This window comes from Hippoglossus stenolepis, chromosome 7 (assembly GCF_022539355.2).
Source record: "Hippoglossus stenolepis isolate QCI-W04-F060 chromosome 7, HSTE1.2, whole genome shotgun sequence".
Taxonomy (NCBI): Eukaryota; Metazoa; Chordata; class Actinopteri; order Pleuronectiformes; family Pleuronectidae; genus Hippoglossus; species Hippoglossus stenolepis.
Genome location: NC_061489.1, coordinates 25660828 through 25679308, shown reverse-complemented (window position 1 = coordinate 25679308; position 18481 = coordinate 25660828). Strand labels below are relative to the sequence as shown.

General features: G+C 44.9%; 1 protein-coding gene across 1 annotated transcript in view; it reads right to left on the bottom strand.

Moving 5' to 3' along the window:
* Positions 1–18481, bottom strand: part of ppargc1b (peroxisome proliferator-activated receptor gamma, coactivator 1 beta) — an 85943-nt gene that overhangs the window by 28457 nt on the left and 39005 nt on the right. The gene's annotated exons all lie outside the window — the stretch shown is intronic.

The window sequence follows — 18481 nt, the reverse complement described above, 5'->3', positions numbered from 1 at the left end:
CTGAAGACTAAATTATTCCCCATCCTTTGAAATGATCCTTTGAAAATGATTCTGGGCGCTCAAAATGATCAGCTAGACTCCCTTGTGGACGAGCACAAACACAACGGAGACATATTTGTTCTTATTATACAATTTGTCAGTCCACTCCATTTGGAGCAGGTCCAGTAGATTAGCTTCTACTTTAATGTCCACAGACTCAGAGGATAGAGCCTTGAATTCCACCGACAACGACGGAGGATGGGAAAAGTAATAAACTAGCTTGAATATGTTGTAGTGTGTTACTACAACTACACTGCTTCACAACTGTCGAGAAGTTCTGTTTCATTCACAAATTCATATTTAAACGCACGCTGAAGTTAAACATACTTTTGATCACTGTACCCCTACAAGCCTCATTAAGGGCTCAACCACCATCTGTCCATCGTTATCCGTACCGCTTAAAGACCCCCCCCCTTAAAATCTCTCTCAGAATTCTTGAACCTCCTGAACTCAACCAGGGCCCCTACCCCCCATAAAACACTCTCATGATCCTAAACCCCCAACAATGAATCTTAAAGCCCTCAAATCCCTTAGAATCCTTAAACTTTACAGAAAACCCTCAATTCCTGCTGTTAGTTTTCAGGAAAGCTTCTCAATAACTTTCAGCTCTTCTCAAAAACTCTTACGGCTCATCGAGACTGTCTCAACACCCTTAAAAGATTCTGGAGTCCCGTCTAGAAAACCTGAAACACCATCAAGAGCAGGGAATCCTATAGATCCCTGAACCTGATAAAGAAAACCTCCTCAATAAGCCTTGAAATGTCCTCAAGAGCACATGGAACCACCTTTTCAAACTCCTTTGAGGGACAAACCCTGTGAAACACCAACGTGGTCCTCAAACCCCTGAAGGAAACCCCTCAGAAAGCTCAAAACGTGTTCCACGTGGTCTCCAGTCACAACACATGGCTGCAGCTTCAGACAGAAACCCTGAGCCATGTCACAGAGAACAGAAAGAAAAGAGGAGGAGGAGGAAGTGTGTGTACGTGACTCAGTGTGAAGACAAGGGACTGTGGTCTCTGGTGGGAGGTGAACGAGGGAGGAAGAAGGGGGAGAAAGACAGGAAACGTGTTGGGGACAGAAAGAAGTGTAACTGGTATTTTTTTTACAAGGAAGCCAAGCATTCACGACGTGTTTCAGTTTGCACGTTTCTTAGAGAAGACAAAAGAAACAATCAATTGTGTCTACGAGCACATTCTCTCTTTCATTTACACGCCCACACACACACACACACACACACACACACACACACACACACACACACACACACACACACACACACACACACGCACTTCCTTCTCCATTCTTCTCACAGGGCGAGTAAACAGGGCCGACCAGTTATCAACCAACCGTCTTTCAAACTGAATCAACCCGGCAGTTCTCAGTCCCTATCAGATTCCCTCAGCGGTAACATCATCTCAAACCGACTCTACGCTGAACAGTGCGTCTTCTGTGTGATGTCCCTGAAAGCTGCCAGTAAATAACCTGCAACTCTGCACCAACATAACAACATTACTATTGTGTTATACTATAGTTTTATAAAAATGTATTCCTTTGGAAGTTATGGCCAAAAGCTTATGACTGATAATGTGCAACAGTTTCTTTTAAAAACCATAAAACTTGTGCATCATTTTAAAGATTACTTACTATAGATTAGTAAGTAATCAGAGTACTTCAGTGCAGTTTGCAGTGGAGCCTGACAGATTGTGAGATTCACTCTGACGTCATCGCGGTGTCTCTCTTTCATTCATATTGTGTCACAGTGACTGAGTCTTCTCCTAAACAATCGGTGTCCACACTGAGAAAAACACAACCACACCACCAGAGAAACTGTTTTGTCTTCACAGTTTCTTGCACAATATCTCATCTTTATCACCAGCGTCTGTGATCTGCCTCCAGGAGCCGTCAGGGAACCTCCATGCTCCCTCCCTGCGTCACGGAGCGGTGTGCGACCAGCCACAACGACGCCGCACAGCATTTCTGCAAAGCGCCTTTGCACGCAAGGACAACAACAGCGAGCGTTAACGATGCCACGAGCTAACAAGAGCGTCTTTCAATTCAAATTGAGCTTTATGCACAACTTGTAAATGAGACTTTTCATATTTACCGAACATTGTTCAATGTATTTGGCAAAATTCCGATTATTTTGCAATCTAACTGACCGATTGGCTGCAGCTGCAACACCAAACACTTAAAAATGAATCAACAAACTCATGATGTATCGACGATATAGTTAATTTCACGCAGCAGTGACTGACCATCATCTCTCTTATTCATTTCTATCTTTGATTTTAGACAATATTCATCGTGTTTCTTCATCATCACGACATTAACTGTTGTATTTTTACAACTGTCCCCGTGCACCAGTTTATTTGTCTGAGCGAGGAGTGTTTATTCGGGGCAGGGAATGAATAGCATGAGCTGATATCATTCATGGTTTCATAAATTACAGAGCAGAATTACGCACCAGAGCAGACGTGATCAAAGAGCCAATCAGCAGAGTGAAGAGGGAGAGAGGGAGAGAGGATGGAGGGAAAGAGAGGCATGAAAAGGAAGAGGGGGAGGAAGAGAGGGAAAAGGAAAGAGAGATGATGGGCAAACAAAAAATGCGGCGGACGCACAGATGAGAAGAAGGAAGAGGAAAGTGATGGGAAAGACTGAGTGGGTGAGAGGGAGAAAAACGAGAGATGTGGGTCAGAAGAGAGGGAATGAAAGAACGATAGAGGGAGGGAGGGAGAGAGGGAGGGAGAGAGGGAGGGAGAGAGAGGAGGGAGGAGGAGGAGGGCAGTCGTGACTTGATAGTGAAGCAGAAGAAGAAGATGGGAAGGAAGGAGGAGAGGATGCCCTCTGTAAGACCCTCCCATCGCTTCCTCTCCTCGCAGTTGCTGATGCAGATGTGTGTTTTCACCTAGTGTGTGTGTGTGTGTGTGTGTGTGTGTGTGTGTGTGTGTAGTTAGCATGCAGCTCACATCCCCCTCACGTGCATCTGACTCATCCCCTCCACACATCATTCCTTTCCTCTCTCCTCCTTCTTCTCATCCGCTCTCTTCCCCCCTTCACCTGTCCTTTCCTTGACTAGCATCCTCTCTCCTCTTTTTCTCCTTTATCGTTCTTCACTCTTTCTAATACTCAATATCTTTCCATTTCAATAACTCACTCTCTCTTTTCTGTTTTCTTCTCCTCTGCTCTCCCTAACATCCTTCATCTCCTCTCTTACTCAATCCTCTTCATCTCATCCTTCTTTTCCCTTTTCATCAGCTTCACTTTGGTCTTTTTCTCTTCACCATTTTCCTTCTTCTTCCCTTGTTTCCTTATGTTTCTTTAACTTTTTTCTCATTTTCTTCTCTCATCCCTCCTTCTCTCCTCTTCTCTCCTCTTCCATCGTCTTCCTCAGCTTCCCTCTGCTCCACTTAGACCCTCTCTGGCCATCGCCCTTCCTCATCTCTTCTTTCCTCTCCTCTTCACTGCCCTTCACTCTCTTCTTCCCTCCCTTCTCTCGTATAATCCTCTTCGTTCTCTCTCTCCTCCATCTCTCTTCTCTGCCTCCGTTTATCACCCATCCTCTCCTCTCTCCTCCGTGTTTCCCTTCTTCTTCCCATCCTCCCTCCGTTTCTCCCTCCTTGTAAACTCGGAGGACAGGCTGATTGATTTCTTTGTTTCCACTCAGCTCTCTCTCTTTTTCCTCCTTTCATCCCTCCTTCTCTCCTTTCATCTCTCCACCGCAGCCATCAATCAATAAAAACATCCTTGGGCACGGCGCACACATTTCACACACCTGAACATGTTGCACCAGGAAGCAGGGAAACCTTGACATACATGTGAGGTGTTGACCGAGCAGCACGTGTGCTCCTGCTCAGAGGACAGCTGGGACGGCGAGTCGATGGCATCACTTATGGAAGCAGCGTCCTGCTCCGTCACACACACACTCACAGCTCCCACGTTACATGTTAACACACACAGGTGATCCCATGCATACAAAACTACGCAACACAGACCAAGCACAACAAAACACGTAGAGAAGCGACGCCGACTCTGCTGCGCTCTCATTTACTATTTTCTGTGTCGTGCACGATCACTGAACATCATGTTGCAGCTATTGTATGAGAGCAGTGACCTTTGACCTCAGACACGCTCAGTACCAGTTGTTGTGATGTCAGATCTTTAAACCACATCCACAAAAAGATGCTAAAGGAAAATCAAGTCACGCAGGTTATAGGTTTCCTCGATAAAGCAAAGGAAGAATCCAAGAAACAACAGATTCACACTCGTTATATTGGTTTCTAACACAAAACGAAAAAGTAGTCGTTCTCTACTTCTGCTCTGACACCGGGTTTTACTGGAATCTATTAAAACTGCAACTAGAACTGTTTTGTTAAAGTTTGAAGAAGGTAAATTGGTTAAGATAAGCCAACACTGACATGAACCAATGTCATCTGTCAAATTCCAGCGTTTCTACTCAGGGAGATGACAAGGAGAATATAATCAAGACTTTGATAAACTTCTTTTCACTTCCATGTCCAAGTTAAATCACGTTTTAACTCTTTAACTCTTTAACTCCAAGTTTCCAGTCCAATCAGCTGCGGTGTTATTATCTCATAAAGTGAATCTTTACTATAGAAATATAAACACATCTTCCCTCACACGTGTGCTAATGATGATGCATGATGGGAAAAACTGAAAACAGGTTGTTTGAAGTCTTTGAACAAAGATCTACGTTTTTCACGGTTTATTCTCTTCAGAAGAAACGCTGACATCTCTTTCCACTCTCAGACGAGCAGCGCCCTCCTGCACGGAGTCAAACTCTGCTCAGCGGCTCAGAGCAGCAGCCCGTTTGAATCCAGATAAAGTCTCGAGTTGAAAAGAAGCTCAGATTCCCGAACAGCCCCCGACTGCGGTGGCTTTAAGTTTGAAATCCAGAAAGTCTGAGGAGAGAATCACAAGTTCTGTTCTGTGCTCAGTCACTTTTCTGTGGGAACAAATAAACACTTGATAAAAGAGGAAATCCGTGTTAATGTGCTGCAATGATAACACAATAGCGTCTCAGCGATGAACCCATCACTCACTGTGTCTCCGTCTGAATCGATTATGGCCTAAATGGAGCATTAGCCGGGGGAGATTAAGCAAACGGGTGTGAAATTAACGCAGAATCCAGACACCTTTGAAGCTATCGAGAGAGAAAACACTTCAGGGAAAAATTTCATAAGTTCATTCAGAGTTTACAAGAGAGATATGACCATGAATTACTCAACTAGAGGAAGACAGAGACTGGAAATGCCCACAGCGTCTATATGTGCGAACTTCACGCCGACCTTTGACCTTTTGAAGCCTTTGAAAGCCACTGGTTAGTGTCGGCTTGTAAAGGGCAGCGTGATAATAATAATAATAATAATAATAATAACGACAGTGGAGAAATGGGGTGTTGAGAGAAATAAAGTGCGGTGACTTCCATTCGTGGTTAATCTCTGCCTCAGTAACAACAGGGAAAAACCCACTGGCCCGTTCAGTCATAAAACGCCTGGCGGGACAATCACGCACTAAACCCGCGCGCTATTTATAGCACGTCGGCACGTGGGCAGAGCGACCGGGGCTCAAACCAGCGGGTGGATGTGGGAAGGCCAGCGTGACGTGTGCATGTGGACGTGCTGAGCCGGCATCTTTCACTTCTATATTCAAAACGCACACGGTCTATTCTTCCCTGACTTCTCAGCAGGGGGCCGAGGGGAAGCCACACGTCTTTCCATTAGTCTGCTATTCATAGTAGATTGGAATTATAGTTAGTCGAGGGTTCCTCAAAGGGCTGAAATGATCTCGACCGTCGATGTTGAGCTTCTGAGGTGGAAGCGAGAAGGCGAAGTTATTCTTGGAGTCGGAGCTAAAAGTATGAAGCGAAGAAAACCAGAGAAAAACGTGAATAAATATGAAATACACACTAATTCCATACTATCTATTGCAGGCTTTACACTGACTGGATCAGGGCAAAGCTGTTGTATGTGGAGGTTTAGTGTCACTTTTCCTAACTTTTGTGGCGCAGTGAAGTCGGATGTGTGTTTCCTACGTGGTTCCGATCCTCGTGTGATTCTGTATCGATCCACACGGGGAAATCAAACCTCCAGCTGCTGATTCCCTGACACCTCCTCGACTTCTGTAACGTTACATAAGGTCAGTCACAAGCCCGGTCATGTGCGAGTGAGTCGGCCATCAGTGTTCTGGACTGTCCACACTTCCCTTTAGGCTCAGGCATGCACACACACACACAGACACACACAGACACACACACCACTACCACCATACAAGGTCAAGCTCTCTCAACTCTCGGCTGTAGGTGCAGGAGGGCAGCAGGAAAAAGAAAGCAGCTCCGGTCCCTGTTGAATGTACGTGATCATTTCGCAGATTATTTACATCCGCTGGTGTAACATGAATAATTTGCCTCGACCCTTTGGGGCTTCGGGGCTCGTTCTGAATAATTAAGCATCGAGAGGTTTTTAAACGACCGAACCTCGACTCCGAGTGGAGACGGAGCTGTTGTTCTTATTTTGCACTCTAATTCAATTCTGAAGGATAAAACAAAAAGTAATTATGTTATGATTTGATAAATCCGAAGTGACAATTAATGCTCTAGCAGAGAGTAGAACCTCAATGTTGACCTTTAAGGAAATAATGGAGATTTATGCACGACTCCAGTAACAAAACAACAAATATTCTCCACAGTTAGTTTCGTAATTAACATTTTTCCCACTTTCTCGCTCCTGCACGAAGCTTCAGGAGTTTTACCCAAAGTCCAAATTTGTCTCCAAACATGATCCAACGCAGGACCAACGTCGGATCTGTGAGAATTCAAATCCTCCGACATTCTAACTTTTAATCTCGCAAATGACGCTTTTAAAAAACCGTCTTTGAGAAACAGTGGGGCGAAGGAACACGTGAAGGTGAAGTGACAGAGCTGAGCCCATATACATGAGAGATGATGATGAGAGGAGCCAGATAGAGAGTTGTAATCACTCCCCGCCTCGCACACTGAAGTGACATAGATATGAGGCAACCTGCCAGGCTGCAGGAGACGGCGCTGTGTCCCGCTCCCTTAACTCCCACTTTTCTTCAAGGTGACTTTGGCAGGAAGTGGTTTAGAAGACGACACCTCCAACGTCTCCGCTGTGCAACTTAAACTCATGGACTCGCGACCCCGATAAATGGAGCCCCTGCGCACGAACGTGCACGGGAGCATTGATCAGTGGAAACTGACGCTCGCGTATCAGACATGGATTTCACGTATTGGTCGTTTTAATTTTGTCTTTGGTGATAAATGCTAAACGCTGAGCTGCTTCTAAACTCAAAGATCAGATGTCGGAGAGTCTGGGGGAACTTCCTCTTCGGATTAATGATCGTCCTTCTGTCCGTGCAGAGATGATGAGCTGCTTATTACCTTGTTTGGTTTGTTTGTGCAAAAACGACTCAACAGATTTCCACGAAACTTGGTTTGAAGGATGGGACACGGGCCAAGAACTTCTGGGGAGGATCCAGGAAAGTTTATATCACTTTCTTTGACTTTGAGAGACAGGACGTTCTTTACCATTTTTATCTGTTTCCAAAGGAATAATAACTTTTTATCTTTTTTATCTAAAAACACAGCATATTAAGATGATCATCTGGCTGAATTTCAGGGGACTGTTGTTGGCCATTGTACGAGATAAGTTCTCTATCTAGTTGCAAAACCTACTGGACAGATTGCGACTTGGTGGAGGGACACGTTGTGGGTCAGGGGATAAACCCAATAAATACATTTCAGTTCGGATCAAGGAAGGTTTCACCACTTTCTTTAAGTTTTCAACAGTTTTATTACGAAATAAGAGGCATGTTCGGGGGACTGATATTTATGAGTGTGTGCAATTTGGTGCAGATCCAAAGAAAACATCTGGATCTGGAGAATTTAAATGTGGTTTCACGAGGCGACTGTTGGGACGTGCGTTTTACCGAGTGCCCTTCTGGTTCTTTATCGTTTCTTTATTTCAAAGCAAAACCAGAAACTTCCTATCAACAGACAAAACAACCTCTGGTTTTACAACATAAGAAGAAGGAGGTGTTTAGTATGAGTCGTGTATAAGAAGAATGATAGAAGCGATATTTAGCTCAATGAACGTGTAAATGTTTCTTTTCATCATAACGAGCTTTAATCAACAACTTGTTTAATTGCTACACACTTTGTGTTCACCCACATTGTGCAGAGCATCTTATCTGTGTGTAGAACTACGCCGTGGCCTCCTCCTTCCTCCGGGCACACAGCCGACGCTCCGTCACGACGTGAGAGCGTCTCCAGTGAATCACTGAGTAATTTGTTGACAGGTAATGAGAATGGAAAGCTGCACAATTTAAACTTCCCATCTCGTTTCTCTCCTCGGCAGACGACACAGAAGGGATGTGCTTAATTACCGCAAACAAAAAGAAACACCCCCCCAGCAGCCATCAGCCCCCCCCTTCCATATTTAATAAGGGCCACAAAAAGCCAATTATGTGCCGTTTGATTATCGAGGTACAAAGTGAGTCGATGAAGAGTCGCCAGGGTGCGGACAGAAGCTGAATGAGGAAGCAGATCAATGGGAATCATTATCTCCTGCTGTTTAATCTTTATTTCTCCAGAAATGCTCGACTGAGCAGCAACACGGCTTCTAACCGGCAGCGACCTGCTCTACATTCAGGGAGTTGACATGCATCCGCAGCGGGAGCAGCGCGGCACAAACACTCTGCTGCTGCGGTCCCCCACCCCCGAACCCGATTCAGAGCTGCAGCTCGTCTCCACCCTCAGGAGCTCGCTAACGATTATGTCATTATCTAAACCTGTTGAATAATCGTTTGGTGCTTAAGTCCAAAACACAAAGGTATTTAACTCACGATGGTATCGCACGCTGGAGAGGAAACATTTGGCATTTTGTCTTGATAAATTAGTTTACAAAATCAATTATCAACACAGTTGTCTATTCATTTACAAAAACTACGGATTGTATCGTCTCAAACTTGTCATTATGAATGTTCTCCTCTATTTTCTGTGTTTTTATGGAGAAGATGGAGACGTTATGTGTTCGAGTTGTTGTTTATCTATATGGCAGATTCTAAACAGCCAAGTGCTAAACAGGCTTAAAATGCACATAAATGAATATGAAAATATATAAATATAATAGAGAATAAACATTAAACATCATAACTATTTGAGAATTTATATATATCTATATAGGTCTCAACTTGAATTGACAGCGAGTGAGAAGAAGTTGGTCTTTAACAGCAGTTATGATATTAATATTCTCTCTGTGCGTCTTCAGACGTAAGGACGACTTCACGTTATATCTAAGAAACGTCTGCAGCGAACACATCAGACACGAATGTCCACTTGACATTAAGGATTAACTGTGTAGAAGTTGGTCAAAGTCGTTTTGAGCAATAACTCAATAATAATGACAAATTATGTATTATTAAAATCCTTTATATTGTACAGTCTGAGTCTGGACAGACGTGGATGAGAACTGTAACCACATCTCTCATATTTCCTCTTGCTCACATGATTTCTGCTGATTATATGAAAAAACGGGTTAAAAGCAAGTGTCTCAAGAGGCAGTGGACAAAACATCTGAGGAGACGAAAAAACAAAAAGAGCAAAGAGGAAATGAAGTCTTCCCAGTTTTGATTGTAAGTGATGAAAGAGGCTTGTGACGCTCGCTCTGATCCTGAGAGACTCGAGGAGGAGGAACAGAGACGCAGGGAGCTCGTCGCTCTGGATCCCTGAGGAGCTTCTCGCCGCGCCGATGAAAGATGAACGAGGGCGGGAGGAATAAATGGAGAGAGGAAAAGGGAGACAATGTTCCCAGAATGCAAATCTGCAGCGTGATTCTCTGATAGGCGGACTGGTTCATTCAGATACTGAGCTTATAGCACAGAGAGTCAGTGTGTGTCTGTGTGTGTGTGTGGTTGTGGGTCTATATTTAGCTCTTATCCTAGTCTCATGACCAATTCTTCCACAGGCTGCTACTGACTTGAGGAGCCTCTGCCAGACGCAGATGACCCCCACACACACACACACGCTATGAACATGCGTGGCCTTGGCCTCGTGCCGCGTTGTTGTCACATGACAGATAAAAGTGATTTCTGGCCTCGTCTCACGCACTTTAATGAATGAATGAATCAATAAGGAAAATTGGCAGCTACTGTTTCTCATTACCTGCCTCAGTGGTGAGACTGTGTGTGTGTGTGTGTGTGTGTGTGTGTGTGTGTGTGTGTGTGTGTGTGTGTGTGTGTGTGTGTGTGTGTGTGTGTGTGTGTGTGTGTGTGTGTGTGGCGTTTAAAAAGGAACTTTCTGTGCAATTTCCTTTTTAATTTAATTCACTTAATTCCTCTAAACTTGCTGAATGACGATCAGTCAGTCAGTCAGTCATGGGGTCAATGAGGGTGTGTGTGTGTGTGTTTAGTGTGTATTTTTTGTGTGTTTGTGATGCAATGAGCTCAAATGAGGCCAAAACCGGAGAGGAAGTGGGACGCTGCCGAAAAAGTGTTGTACTGACTGTTCCCATCCCGGCTCCTCCAGGGCTGTGTGTGTGTGTGTGTGTGTGTGTGTGTGTGTGTGTGTGTGTGTGTGTGTGTGTGTGTGTGTGTTATTTTGTCCTCATGCAGTTGTGTATATCTTTGTGTACAGTAATTCCAACGGATGGGATGTCATTACACACGACCGCAGGGCATTCTCCCCTGCCGCAGTGCCTTTGAGCTTGACACCAAGACCCTACGAGGGTTCACATGATCACGACGACCTTAAATAACTTTCCGCGCTCACGAGTTCTGTTTCCGCTCAGTGTACGAAGTTAAATGTCAGAATGGTCTCACTAATACACACGATGAGCGTAAGGACTCAACCGCACGAGGTGCAGCTGCAAGGTCGTACACTTCAGTCCTGTTGGTACAATATCACTGTAAAGTTTTCACTTTCACATTTGTCTTTAGTGATTAAACAAACAAGACACAGTATCTCTACCTATTAAGTTGCTTAGTACTTTTATAAAAGATGACACAGGTTGAATTCCCTTCTAGTCTGTGTCACACTTCAGACGTCTGAGTTAAAACACTTTTAGCCAAACTTTCCCCACTAAACGTCTCACATGTTTTCATTTCAGTGAATCTTAAAAACGATCTTATATCTGCAGCAGAAATCAAATATCACAGAAAAGGCCCTAAAGCTGCAAACAGACGTTTTGTATGGGAACTTTTTCTTCCTCGTGTCTCTTCGTATTAATCATCTGACGACCCCTCGGATGCAGGTGGCCTCCCCGAGTCTTTATGAAACTGCAGCAGCTCCACCTGCAGCAGCTGCAGCAGCCACGTGCTGCTTCCAGCTAATGATGCCATTCATCACCATGCTTCATTCAGACGCAGTACTTCTACTTCAATACTTTAAGTACTTTTACTTCAATACTTTAAGTACCTTTTGCTGCTGATAGGCTGAATCAAATCCAGTATTTGTGACAAGAATACACAAACTTTAGGAGCAGAATTTACTCTCATGTCATCTTCCTCTTGTAAGAGCATCATCTTGACCCCTGACCTTTGACCTCATTACTATCAGACAGACAGAGTGAGGTGAAGTGATCAAAGAGAACTAGTGACGAGTGTGTAGGGGAAATACTCAACTTCAGACAAATACGCAAATTGCCACTTGGTTTCCTTTGTTCTTTTCTCACACACACACACACACAAACACACACACACACATCATTATCAAAGACTCTCTTCCTCTCTCTTAGTCTGAGACACACAAACGTGCTGTTTCGCTTCCTTCGTATCTCTATTGTGCGCGCAGACACACAATCAGACACACACACACACACACACATACAGTCTGCAAATGATGTCTGGCCTTCAGTCAATACAACAAGTGTTATTGAGTGCTGCTGATGCCGCTTCCAGTCTCGACTCAGAAACACTCTGACTTCAATCAGACGCTCACTTTCACTTTCTTGCTCGCTCCTGTTTCTTGCTCGACATCCAGCCCCGACTCTCGGAGGTGAAGCCTCAGAGGCTCCAACAGCAGCGGAGCCGGGTAATAACAACGCTTCAGCAGAAAAAGATGTGGTTTCGGTTGATTTTCTGCCAAAAGTTAGTTTGTTTAGCCTCTGATCTGCCATGTGAGGGACTTTATAACAAGTCATTTACCATTAACCTTTTGGATTGAACCAAACTTAAGTGTCTCAGCCAAAATTAGGATTCATCTGCCTCCAGCAAATCTGCCTGGATTTGCTTTTTCCGACAAAGCAGCCGACTTCAAACGGATGAAATTACTTTTATGAAAAGCTGTAAAATTTCCTCGTCAACCAGACGGAAGTTTCACGTTTGGTTTGGTTATTTTATCCAGAAAAAGGAGGAGGAAAGGTCGAGACAATAACGTCCTCATTACTTTCATAATGACGCTCGTAAATATCACTAATGATTCGTTAGAAAATACCCCAAAAAATGGAAGTCAAGGTCGGAGCACGGCTGCTTTGTTACTGGCAATGTGTTGCACCTGATTAAAGCAATTAGACCCAATTAAAGATCAAGTGCGTGGCTGTAAGTTGTTCTGAGGCGCGTTCTGTCGACTCATGGCACAGAATCCAGTCGGTCTCCGGCTCTTCCTTCCTCCGGGGAGATCCGTTACACTGATCTCACCTCCAGCCAACCTCTGTCACTCTGCAACCTAATCTGGCTCGATCCATCCCTCCCTCCCCCGGCTGGGGAGAGTGGCAGCGGCACAGAGGCTAAATCTGGAAGCGCGAGCCCAGGTGAGCCCTCGCCCGTCCCCTGCATGTAAGAGGCTAATGACGGAGGGATGGAAACACTCACATTAAGCCACGCAGACTTTGCTCGATTCAACAGGCTGATTAAAAGTGCAGCGTGTCGTTCTGCTGCATGAGAGCGAGCTGCGTTTGCTTGTCTCGTCATTTTTCTCTCTGCTAAAAGCAGCAAGGAGCCGGGTGAACCATGTCAGCCTCGGCCTCGGCCTCGTGCACGTGCATTACCAGATTGATGCAGATCCACAACGTGGCGGCTCCTCTGTATCCCTGAGCCACACCCACTCCTCGCCATCCTCACCTCATCGCTAAGCACCCGCTTAATTGTTGTCAGATTAGCAGTCAAGGCTAAATCGGACTGTTCCACTGGCCGATGGATAAAGCCACAGCCAATCAGGAGCGAGCGAAGGGCGACTCAGCAGCTCAGTGAGATGAGAGAGGGGGGTGACGGATGCTAAAATAAGTGCAAATTAAATAGAGAATCATCACCAGACATTATAGTACATATCTTTTAACAATATTAAATATTTGGATTACATATTGACAGATTTAATTAAATTTCCGTGCTATGTACCTTTGTGTGGTTGTAAAGTTGCTTCAGTGCACGTTTCATTATTGTCTGATGCTTTTCATTTTACATTTAGGCAAACTTAATTAAATATATTTGAAATAATAACGCTACTTGTACAAATTTTGAAATATTAAAGACAATTGAAACTTTCTTTGTTATTGTGTTATTTGCATCAACAACAAACTATCCACTTTTCTAATATTGAATTAAATTGAATATGATATAATTTAAATTCAATTGAAATCATGATCGATATCAGGAAGCTGCATCAAGGGTAAAACCTGCGTCTCACTCGAGCCAAACTTGGCCAGACATCAACATCGAAGTCCAAACACCCGCCGCCCCGAGGAAATCACAAGCGACAGATGATGACGGCGGCCTGAAGACGAGACGGAGCGGTGGGCTAAAAGGAGCGGAGAGCTGCCGTCCTGACGCCGCAGGTAGCCGGCGTAGCCTCGTAATGGGATCGGAGGGGGAAAGCCGATTCAGGGCTCAGAAATAAGAGCGGCGGTGGCAGCTGAGACGGCGTGGAGGCGCTGCCAGCTCGGCTCATTCAGTGTGAGAACGGAACCGTGGGTATTGAATGGAAAGAGGACAGAGGGAGCCGGGAGATTGAGATGCAGAGACACTCTCACTCTCCCCGACCTTAAGAGGATTGAATCGGCTCACTTTAAGTTAATTTGATAAAACTCAGTTACAGAAAGTCACCGATGAGGCAGAGGAGATATTCAACTGGTTTCTAGAATAAAACACACTTCTTAAACGTCGCTGCATCACGATCTCCTCCCGTGTCCTTTTTGTCATCGTTCCCGCAACGTGACGACTTTGCAATCTCCTTAAGCACCGGTGACCATTTTCCAAATTTCCTGTGAGAGACGCGTGTTGATTAAATTGCTGCTGAACAGGTTTTAACCCTCAGCAGCTACGATGTCCCGGTCTCAGGTGTCCGACCGTCTCAGTATCTAATTTCAGAGCACTTGGCCTTGAGCTGCACCAAAACCCCTGCACCCCATCTATCAATCCATTAGAGTCCCTGTGTGGGCATCTTCCTCCCTATTTATAATGCATCCACAGACTCTCACACCGAACACAGTACGTCCTGCTTTTCATAAATGTTCCGTGTGTGTTTCATAGTTTACTGTATGAGCAGGTTTATGAGGATAAATTAAAATGATATATGCTATAAATGTACAGGTACGGGCTCAGAGGATGACTGTGCAGTATCTAAATCAGCGTATATGAAGCCTGGTCAGCCACAAGGATTTGTTTTACTGCGGAAATCCAAGGACGTCACCTTTGACCACTTCCGCTCAAATAACTGTCACTTCCAGCAGCGAACTAGCAAGGGCATCAAAATGGATCACACCGGGACTAAAATAGCAAGTGGCGAGTACGTTCTCAGTGGCTGTGCTGCCTGTACAAAGGGCCAAAAGGTATTCCATGTGGATGGGACACAAACGAGGCTGATGGGTCCCGGCTGGTGTGGATTTGACTTGGAGGTAACCGAGGGTAACATGTCTGGTCCGGTAAAAACACCAAACTTAAAGGGAAATCTTTCTTTAAGAGCTATGATGCGTGTTATTTTGTTTCCCTGATCATTTAAAAAACGCCTCAGATTCATGCTCTAACCCCCCGGAAGGATCCCTGACCCCATGTTGGGAACTCACACCTATTATTAGTATATTACATTATCATAGTAATGATAACGTGGAGCTGTAACAAACCCGATTTAGTTCTAACTCTCTGATACGGAGCCAACCTGAAATAAACCTGAAGGGATGTTGTTTTGTGCTGCAGCCTCAGGACTGAATCCATCACTGTAACATCAGCGTATCTGATGATTCTCTACAGCTTCATTAGCAATTAGAGGCGGATGCTGATCCCAGCGAACAGACTGGATGGGTGGGCTGTCCAAAAGTACACACTCAAATAAAGCTTTAATTTCAACATCACATCCATCACTTGCTCCATCCTCCCTCCTGGTTACTTCACCTCGACATCTATTTCCTTTTTATTCCAGTCCTGTTGTTGTTTCTACTCTTCCTCCTTCCACCCCTCTTCTCCATCCATCCCTGTTTTCTCAAATATCCCCCTCCTTTTGTATTTCCTGCAGTGAAGACCACCATGTGACCTCTCCTGCTCCGTCTTCTGTCCGTCTTAACACATGTCACTGCCACAAATAAAAAGCATACGCGCTCGTTCCTGCACGAGGCCTCGAGGTCACAATCTCCACAATCGCTCTCACCGAGGAACTCATTAGGAGGCAACAAGGAAGACGCATCAACCCGTGCAGCGTCTGGCTTCTCATCTTACCCCCCCGACCATCTTTCTCTCCGTCCTCCCGTCACATGTTGTGAACGGTCTGAGGCACGACACTGACCATCCCCTGCAAACTACTCTCAACTTATATCCTAGTGCGGCCTTTTCCCATCCTGAACATTGGAATTTATGTTATTGTGACGTGATATTTGAGTTTCTTGGCTCCAGATCTGTGGGTCACCTCCCTCCCATGATGCATATCTGTTCAAATCCCATCTTTCCTCGTGTCCCACCATCGCTCCATCCCTCCTCTTGGCTGGTAATCTATCTTTTCAGCCAGGCAGCGTTGGTAAAGCTCTTAACAGGATTGGGGAAAATCAGAGTAAACCTTATCGCAGGGGTCAGGTCAGAGGTCAGCAGGGGAGGGGGGGGAGTAATGATGGTACATACTTTGTGTGTGTGTGTGTGTGTGTGTGTGTGTGTGTGTAGTGAGGAAGAGGATGGTCTTAATTCTGTAACGCTGCAGGAGTAGTAGCAGTTTCCGAGTGTTCATCAGTTGATGCAGTTTGCACGATATCAGGTTTGAAGTCACTCTCAGCGGACACACACTCACACACATGTTCACACACCTTTCCCTGACCCCCGATTACAACGCGTCACACAACACTCATTTTGAAACTCCAAATCCATCGCTTCACCTGACCTTAATTCAGCGGCGACAGGTCGGCCAATCAGATTACTTCACCTTCATTTAAACTCCTCCGACGGTCACTTCTGAAGCCTGATCCGAGCCAATAAGATTTCATTAGCGAGGCGTTCAGTATGTGTTGAACATAATTTGTTGAAATTTATGGAATTCATCAATTAGCTTGGGCTCATTTCCACAGTAATTTGATCAGCGGGAAACAAAAGTGACGGATTCAATATTATTCGTCTGTCGTACTTTGTTGCTTCGATTAAATGAAATTAAAACTTTAAAATAGTTAAATGTTTGAACTTTTCATAAAGATCCAGCCTCGCCTCTGGCTCAGATGTGCTTTGGATTCTTGTCTCATATTCCCTCTGCTCCCCTGACCCTGGACCAGCCCGCTGTCTGCCGCTGCTGCCGCCGCCGCTGCGTCGTCCTTCGTGCATCTTAGAGACGCTGTCGGCAAAATAAAAGGATGCAGCAGCAACACAAACACGCTCTGCTTCTTCTGATGGAGGGTAAACTGGGGCTCTATATAATGTCAGAGAGCTGCAGCGAGGAGGAGGAGGAGGAGGAAGGCGCTGCAGACCAACAAGGACGTTGTGGGGGAAATGAGATCCTGCAGGCCTGTAAAACGATATCACTGAGTCACGGTGGCAGTGGGCCTTAATCAGTCAAATGAAATAATGTGTGTGGGACGACCTGAATGTATCGGAACTCCCGTGAGGAACTTTTAATGGTGGAGTAAAATCCAGGATAAGGTGGTAAAACATGACGGGTGTGTTCCTCCGTTATTTCCCTTTACAACATCCCAGACAGCGGTGTTGAAATCTGACTCTGACATATCGGACACAGGGAGGTGGGGACAAAGGAGGGAACAGAAGACGAGCAGGAAACAGGGGACACCCGTTACCTAACGAGCTCAAAGGTTGGAATCCACTGTCCTCATATGTCCCACCAGGTGTGAAGGGAGGAACTTATCCTAATATATTTCACAAAAATGTTTAAATTTCCAGTTGTTAAACTTATTATTTCATCAAACCTAGAGGTTGTGATTGAAATAATCAAGTTTTTCAGTAGTTATATTTCACTATAGTTGTAGAATAAATAGAAATGATATAAATAGTTAAAAAGCAATGAGGAAATAACTGAAAGGATTGAGGGAAGGAAGGAAGGAAGGAAGGAAGGAAGGAAGGAAGGAGGGAAGGGAGGAAGGAGGGACGGTATAATAGAGGACAAATAAAGAGCAAAGGATAATTTTTACAGAAAAGAGAAGCTCATTCTTCTTCAGTCTTTTAACCACATGTCAATCAATCCATCAGTTAGTTAATCAATGGCCTTAGCAGCTAATCAATCAGCCAATCAATTCCTGCCAAGATCAACCCTGAGACGAGACAGACCACATGACCGCAGCAGATGGATCCGATTCGCCGACGTGACTCAAAACTCAAGCAGCAAAATATTTGACGATCGTCTCTCTCTCTCTCTCTCTCTCTCTCTCTCTCTCTCTCTCTCTCTGTGTTTGTCTCTCGACCATCAGCTGTGAGCATCTCGCTCGCACAATTCAAACTGAAGCTTCAACCTAAAGAAAACCTGAGAGCTCACAGCTAATTACACAACTAATCACTCTCACAGAACCATAAACAACTTGTGTGTTTGTGTGTGTGTGTGTGTGTGTGTGTGTGTGTGTGTGTGTGTGTGTGTGTGTGTGTGTGTGTGTGTGTGTGTGTGTGAAAGACAAATATCAGCTCATTGCGATGTGTCTGCCGGTTGCCGGCTGCAGATCGTAGCATGGAGCTGCGTCGTGAAGATCGGTCAGCAGCAGGCAAACTTGTCATTAGAGAGTGGTAATGTGATGCCTGGCGTGAATGACACACACACACACACACACACACACACACACTCACACACACACACAAAAGGCATCAGAAACACACGTGCACACAGTTGTATCCCTTTTCGTCCACATGAGACAAGAACAAAACTGATGAACAACAACATCTTGCTCACACACACACACACAAGCTAGATAAGAGACACACATTTATGGACAAAATAAAACACAAATATGTACCAAGCACAACAAACAGCTGCGGTAAACACGTAAAACATAGAGTACATAAGTCGCAAATA